The sequence below is a fragment of the Hoplias malabaricus genome, chromosome 3 (assembly GCF_029633855.1).
Source record: "Hoplias malabaricus isolate fHopMal1 chromosome 3, fHopMal1.hap1, whole genome shotgun sequence".
Lineage (NCBI taxonomy): Eukaryota > Metazoa > Chordata > Actinopteri > Characiformes > Erythrinidae > Hoplias > Hoplias malabaricus.
Window position 1 is genome coordinate 13,376,634 of NC_089802.1, and position 6,586 is coordinate 13,383,219.

Here is a 6,586-nt window from a genome sequence, read left to right on the forward strand (position 1 = left end):
TTATTCATGACTACATTACTTACTTCCCTGGGCGCTGGGGATGGCTGCCCCCGCTCTGGGTGTGTGTTTACAGCCCCTAGTGCACTAGTGTGTGTGTGTGTGTGTGTGTATGTGTGTCCACTGCCAGAGACGGGTTAGATGCGGAAGACACATTTCGTTGTATGTTATACAATGACAAACAATTGCACATTATTTACACGTTGACTCAAATCTGGCTTAGTGAAAGACCTGAATATCTATACTGCCACTAATATAGGGTGACCAGACGTCCTCTTTTAACTGGACATGTCCTCTTTTTTAATTTTAAAAAAATTTCTGGGCGGAATTTCACAAACATCCGGGATTTTGTTTTTCCAGAACAAAGAAATTAACATAGAATTTCGAGAAGGGTTTCGTTCACAAACTAGTCCCGCCCTCCCCTACTCCTTTTGGTTCGCTTGAGTGAGAAGGGGGCGTGGTGAAGTAGCCTGGTCTGACTGTAGAGCTACCGTTATTGGTCGATAACCAAAAGTACTTATTTATCCTATATATATATATATATATATATATATATATATATATATATATATATATATATATATAAGCGGAGACAAAGCTTTAATTTGGTTCCTGTAATACTTGAGATATACTGACAATTACAAGCAATGAGTGTTTTTGCCCGCTGGCGTGTTAAACGGAGAAACAGTGCCACATTCAAGCACAAAACTGCTTAAAAATGAAAAACTTATTCATTAAAATTAGCGAGGTAACCTAATATATATATGAGCCTATACAATCAGCTTTACCTCATGACTAATGAAGACATAACTAGTCAGATATTGCTAGCTAAATTGCGCTAGTTAATCTTAGCTAGCTGATAACATTAAATAGCTGTTAACTAATGTTTGCACTGGTAAAATCAGTTAGTTAACTTAAATGTACTAAATCTATGGGATCTATTTATATAATGCTCTACAAACCTCGCACAAACCTTATAAAACAGGTAATAATATCAAAACATTTATTTTATTCCTGTCAGTAGAACAGCCCCTTCTAGAAAACCGGCCAAACTAGCTCCATCCATCTCTGTAACCTTGGCAACAGTATGCAAAATGGGTTGGAATGTGGAAAACATTTATCCTAACAGCAGTTTTTCGTGCAGTTGTTATGAAATTTCAGTTTGAAAAAATAAGGAAAAAGTCAAAGATAAAGTAAGTAAAACATAAGTAAGTAATAGATTATCTTAAATATTTTATTGAATTAAATATAAGACAAAAAAAAAGTTCATGATGTTGAACACAATCAATGGATCCACATCTTTCAATGGTGTACCTTAATCTCAAACATTGATGTAAAACAGGTGACTCTTTCCTAATATGTGTCCAAAGAATACCATACATATACTCCTTTAGACTATTTATATAAACCTTTAAAAGAACGTTCATGTAAATTTCACCTGGAACGTTTCAGACTAAAATTAAGAGAACTTTTATCAAGGTCAAGTAACGTTTATGGAAAGTTACATTAACGGCATTGTAAGACTGTTTGCGTCTAATATTAGGAGAAGCTTTACATAGCGAAACATTTACATTAGCCAAAGTTGTGGGAACGTTCCCTGTGACAGAACAGGAAAATACGGGCATCTAAGCAGTATAAGTGGACCACTATATAGTACAGATCTCTTAATAGAATAAAATAAAAGATTGCTAACTTTATAAAATAGTGCTTACTTTCTATGTGTATTATTCTTTAGTTTATTATTATTATTATTATTATTATTGCTTAGATGTGAAGTTTGCTTGACATTTATATAAGCCGTACTAAACGCTAGATGGCACCCGAGGCTAATTAAATCTGTACGGGAGCTGCACGTATTGGCATTTTTAGAGGTTTTTAATTTTTTTTGGTCGTAAAACAACAGCTTTGTGCATATCAGTGCACAAAGGCGTATTTGCAGATGGCTAGTTTATTTATAAATGTAATGAAAGTTCAGTAGAGTTTGGTCTATCCTGTATCTGGAATAATAAACGAAAAACTATGGCATGACTGGACTGTGGGAGGAACGTCTGTTTGAATACAGCCACTATAGCTGTTTTTCTCCTTGTGCTTTCTTTCTCTTTCTTTTCCACCCCTTGAGGTGGAGCAATAACGTTTGCTATTGTTGTCGTTCTGTGAGCTCAGACTTCCTGGCATCCACACTAAATTATCCAGGGCTTTCTGTGGGAGCAGAAACGGCTCACTGTTCCCCAACAAAAAGCCCATTCACAGCCAGTGGATGGCCTCCCATAGGCAGCCCACAGAGCTGAAGAGACACTAAAGCAGCAGAATAGACAGTGAGGGCTCCCTGTGGAAAATGGCCGCAGTGGGAAATGAGTGTGATGTCATCATAATGAATCTCTCAGTATGTCTCTTTTTCATCTCCACGGTCTTTCTCACATTCAGTCTCTGTTTTACTTCAGCCACTCACTTTTTTCCCCTTCTAAGACTTCTGTTCATTCCGGAACTTAAACATACACACACACACACACGCAATCTCGTATCTGTGTATTTTGTGAACATTACATAGATTTCCATGATTTTGTGGAGATTTACCACTAACTTTTCCATAACTACTACTAGCTTAACAAACACGAACCTTAACCCAATCAGAAAAAAACATGTTTTTACTTCAAAATGTAGTGATTAGCTGGTCCCCACAAATAAGTCCCTACAGTGTGAGTGTTTAAAGAGGTTTTGGTCCCCACAATGTGATATATTCTTGGTATACACACACACACACACACATACACACACACCAATAGCACCCCAAAGGACTGAGTTACCATGGAGACATGAAAGCTGTGCAGTGCTTCTGTTCTTTAAACTGGTTTGGACGAGATGAGAGGAGGGCGTTAGGGGCTTTATACAAAGCTTCTCCCCAATCTTCCAGATAAAGATTTTAAAAACTCTCACTCATTTTTGAGCTTTTTGACTCACACTAACACACAGAGTCCGTGTATTAGCTCTGTGGGGAGAGAATTCATAACAAATAAAAGTTATGACCATAACAAACTATGTATTAGTCTAGAGCAGCACACAAACTTATCTGGCTGTTAACTGGGTTAGATCCTAGAAAATGGGTGTCCGAAATTGAGTAAAATAGAAAGTTTTTTATTTTCACAATTTCAGTGCACTTCATGTACAGTTCATGCTAATTAGCTTGGTGACATGTTAGCTATAGCCTAGTCCCTGTGATTATGATTAATCTTCATGAGACAAATTTTAATTGGAACAACATCAGAATACGTGGGTCCTTGAAACTTCAGGATGCATTCCCCACAACATTTTGTTAACCCTCTACAATACATTTAACAAATGACAGTTTTTCTAAAAAACTAAAGCATAGTCCTTGACTATATTTTAGTAGTCTCATCTAATTTGTACTCTCCTCAGGGCTGGTGGTCAATGCTGTTGCTTTGATTGGATGCCTGCAGCCAGACTTTCTTCTCCCACCAAGTTTGGGCAGTGTCCAGGCTTGAGGAGCCAGAGTAGGGTGTCAGACTGGAGCCAGAGCCCAGGCCCCATCCCCTGAGAGTGGGCAGGAAGGGCAGGAGCATCCAGAGGAGGAGGAGGAGAGGAAGAGGAGTGGAGGAGGAGACAGAAGGGAGTGGGACATAAAGCAGAGCTCTGATGCATCCTGCAGCTCCACGACAAGTCACTTTCCATGTGTATGTGCATTAATAAATGTTAGAACATTGCATGATTGTGATTTCTCTGTGAATGTCTCTCTCTCTCTCACTATATATATATATATATATATAATAATAATATCATTAAATGACCATTAATTAATTATTATTATTATTATTAATGTGGTGTTGTTTATGTATTCTTTACAGGCATACATCCTGCCTGCAAACTTTGTGCCAGTACAATTCATTGATACTCCTCAGATCTTGAGACAATTGGACAATGTGAGTAAATAGTAATGGTTTCCTCTCTTACATAAACTTGAGATGGATGGGTGCGTGTGTGTGTGTGTAAACAGCTGTCTTACACAGCAGAGGGGAAGTGTTCCTCGAAGTCTCCTGTGTTCCATGCGAGACCCCAGGAGGACATTCCACACCCACTCCACATCCTCCTGTAGGACATGTCTTCTTTGTGCTCATTGTTTCACATTATGTGCTGTTTGTTCAGCCATAGCAAGCCTCACATATTGACACACCTCCTATCCCCCGATAGCTACGAAATATACTACTCAAACAACAAGTATTTTAGTATGTGTACTCCTCTAAAATCAGAATAATGCAAAATATGAATTTGAGCTGCATGAATAATGTTACTAATAAAGAAATGGAAGTTTACTTACACAATTCAGCAGTGTGTATGCACAAAACATCACACAGCTAACTTCTATTTCTTTGTTAACAAAGTGCTTTTGTAGTTTTGGCCCTGTATAACCTGCTGTTATCTAGGAAAGTTTTAAGAGGTCTTCCATATTTAAAACGATTATAGCAGCCATTTTTAGGCTAGCAATTTATTTTCATAGATGTTCATGAAAATAATTGAGTGAATTGAGTTAATTCTTTGAAAACCACTTAATCTCCCCATATGGACACAGAAAAATGACATGGGAAGCTCTGAAGTAGCTGCAGATGAAGGTCAAAACCACCATGCACTGGGCAGAAGTGTATGAAGTTATGACATGGAAAGTACAGATAGAGCAAGTACAGAAGGCCCATGTGGAGAACAGAGATATAATGCTCTCAGTCAGCTAACCATCTAAGATAATTAGTCAGGGAAGGAAGGAAGAGGAAGAATGGTAGGAGCAACATCTATTTATAAGGAAGATGCTGGGGCAGAAGCTCCTGAACTTGATTGTGGGAATGAAGGTCACAGAGGCTGCTGGAGCCATCCAGGCGGAAGTGTGTGAGTGTCTGTCGACATGACACACTCTCTGAGGGCTCTTTATAGGGATTGTGCCGAGTTCATCTTTCCACCCAAACCTTCAGCTAGGCCCATTATCCAGTCATTAAACTACCCTACTGTATTATGCATCATTAGTTTGGGTGTGTATGTGTGTGGACCTGACACGGCGAGTTGGAGATGGTCTCGTAAGACAACTATACAGTTAAAGGCGTAGGCCAAGGCGTAGGATGGAGCTGAACAAGGGCAAAAGAAACAGAGCTTTTAATTGCAGGTTACAAAGACGGAGAAAGGGTAGAAGAAGGCAGAGGGAACGATTTCCTTACATGGCAGCTAGCAATTTGGTCTAGACAGGGTTTATTTGCCACACAGTGTGATGTTTAGCAGTTTTGTTTCTGTGGGGGCAAATTGATCACAGCGTTTTTTAATTTCCTTTTTTTTTTGGCTGGTCATCATACACAAAAAAAAAAATATATATATATATATAACCCAGTCCACATCTGGCATAAAGTGCATCAGGTCATTTCTGTGGATGTGTGCTACTCTGAAAGTTCAAACACTCCCCCGCTCCAGCAGTGCAGCATTGTGGCACTTTGGTCTTGTTGAAGCCACAAGAGCTTGGTGAGAATAATCTTATCAGCTGAGAACAGACCCCCCCTAACTTTGACTCACAAACAAAAATTTGCTAACACAAACAGAGAAAGCTGAGAGGATTATTAGGAATCTTTTTAAAGTCTTGCACTTTCCTTTGTAGAGTTGGGGTCTGGACATAAAATTCAAAAGGTTGTGGCTTCACCAAAAGAGAGAGTGAGAGAGAAATATTGAAGTTGAGTTAAATTTCATAAAATGTCTACGATGGACATTCACTTTAGGAAATAATTAGGATGTTCACTTTTCAAGTTGTGATTATTTGGGAAGTGGTAGTCAGACCAAAAACATCCAAACTGAACCAAAATCTTGTTTTATTTTATAACTCTACCTGCCCTTTACAATGTTGAAAATGGGATGAAAATGTCATGGCAAATGGATCAATGCAACTGATACAAAATTACTTGGAATATGGCCTTAGTAACTTGTTTTTCTCCTTTCTTATCCATAACAACTATTTTAGAGTGAGTGATAAGGCTTGGCTCTGACAGAGACTGCGTTAGTGTGCAATACACTGAACACAGACTGAAACCCTTTAATCTTGTGGGCGTGGTATTAGTTTTCTCTAATTGGCAGGTGTTCTGAATGTCTGAATTTGAGTGAAAAATTTGCATCCCTTTTTCACATCTCTTCCATAATCTGGAAATCTGGAATCTAGTTCACATCTGCACTCTGGTGAACCTGGGGGAGAAAGGCTGGTGTAAACATTTGATATTCATTCAGTGTGTGCCTCTAGGTTTGGCATTCCAAAGCTACTAAAAAGATGGTAATGACAGAAAACAAGCATACACAATGGACAGGTGGTGAGAAAGAGAAAGAAAAAGAGGGCAAAATTGTGTTGTGTGGGTGTGAGCATCTTATTTTTAAAGCCCAGTCAAGCATACAATTATTTTTCCAACATAATTACCATTTTAACTTCTTCCTGATGTGCAGTGGAGAAGACTAAAACAGCTGCTAACTCGCTTTTTGCCTGCTATAGCCCTGGCTAAGATTAGTATGCAAAGTGTATTGGCACATAAAAGCACAAGAGAAGGAGCAACAAAGTTAGTTTCTT

General features: G+C 38.6%; 1 long non-coding RNA gene across 1 annotated transcript; it reads left to right on the top strand.

Annotated features, from left to right (window-relative positions):
• Window positions 1-1,095: 1,095 nt before the first annotated feature.
• LOC136691003 (uncharacterized) lies at window positions 1,096-3,937 on the top strand. Its single transcript, XR_010801823.1, has 3 exons — window positions 1,096-1,190; window positions 3,412-3,686; window positions 3,858-3,937. It is a non-coding gene; the product is annotated as an uncharacterized lncRNA (long non-coding RNA).
• Window positions 3,938-6,586: the final 2,649 nt, after the last annotated feature.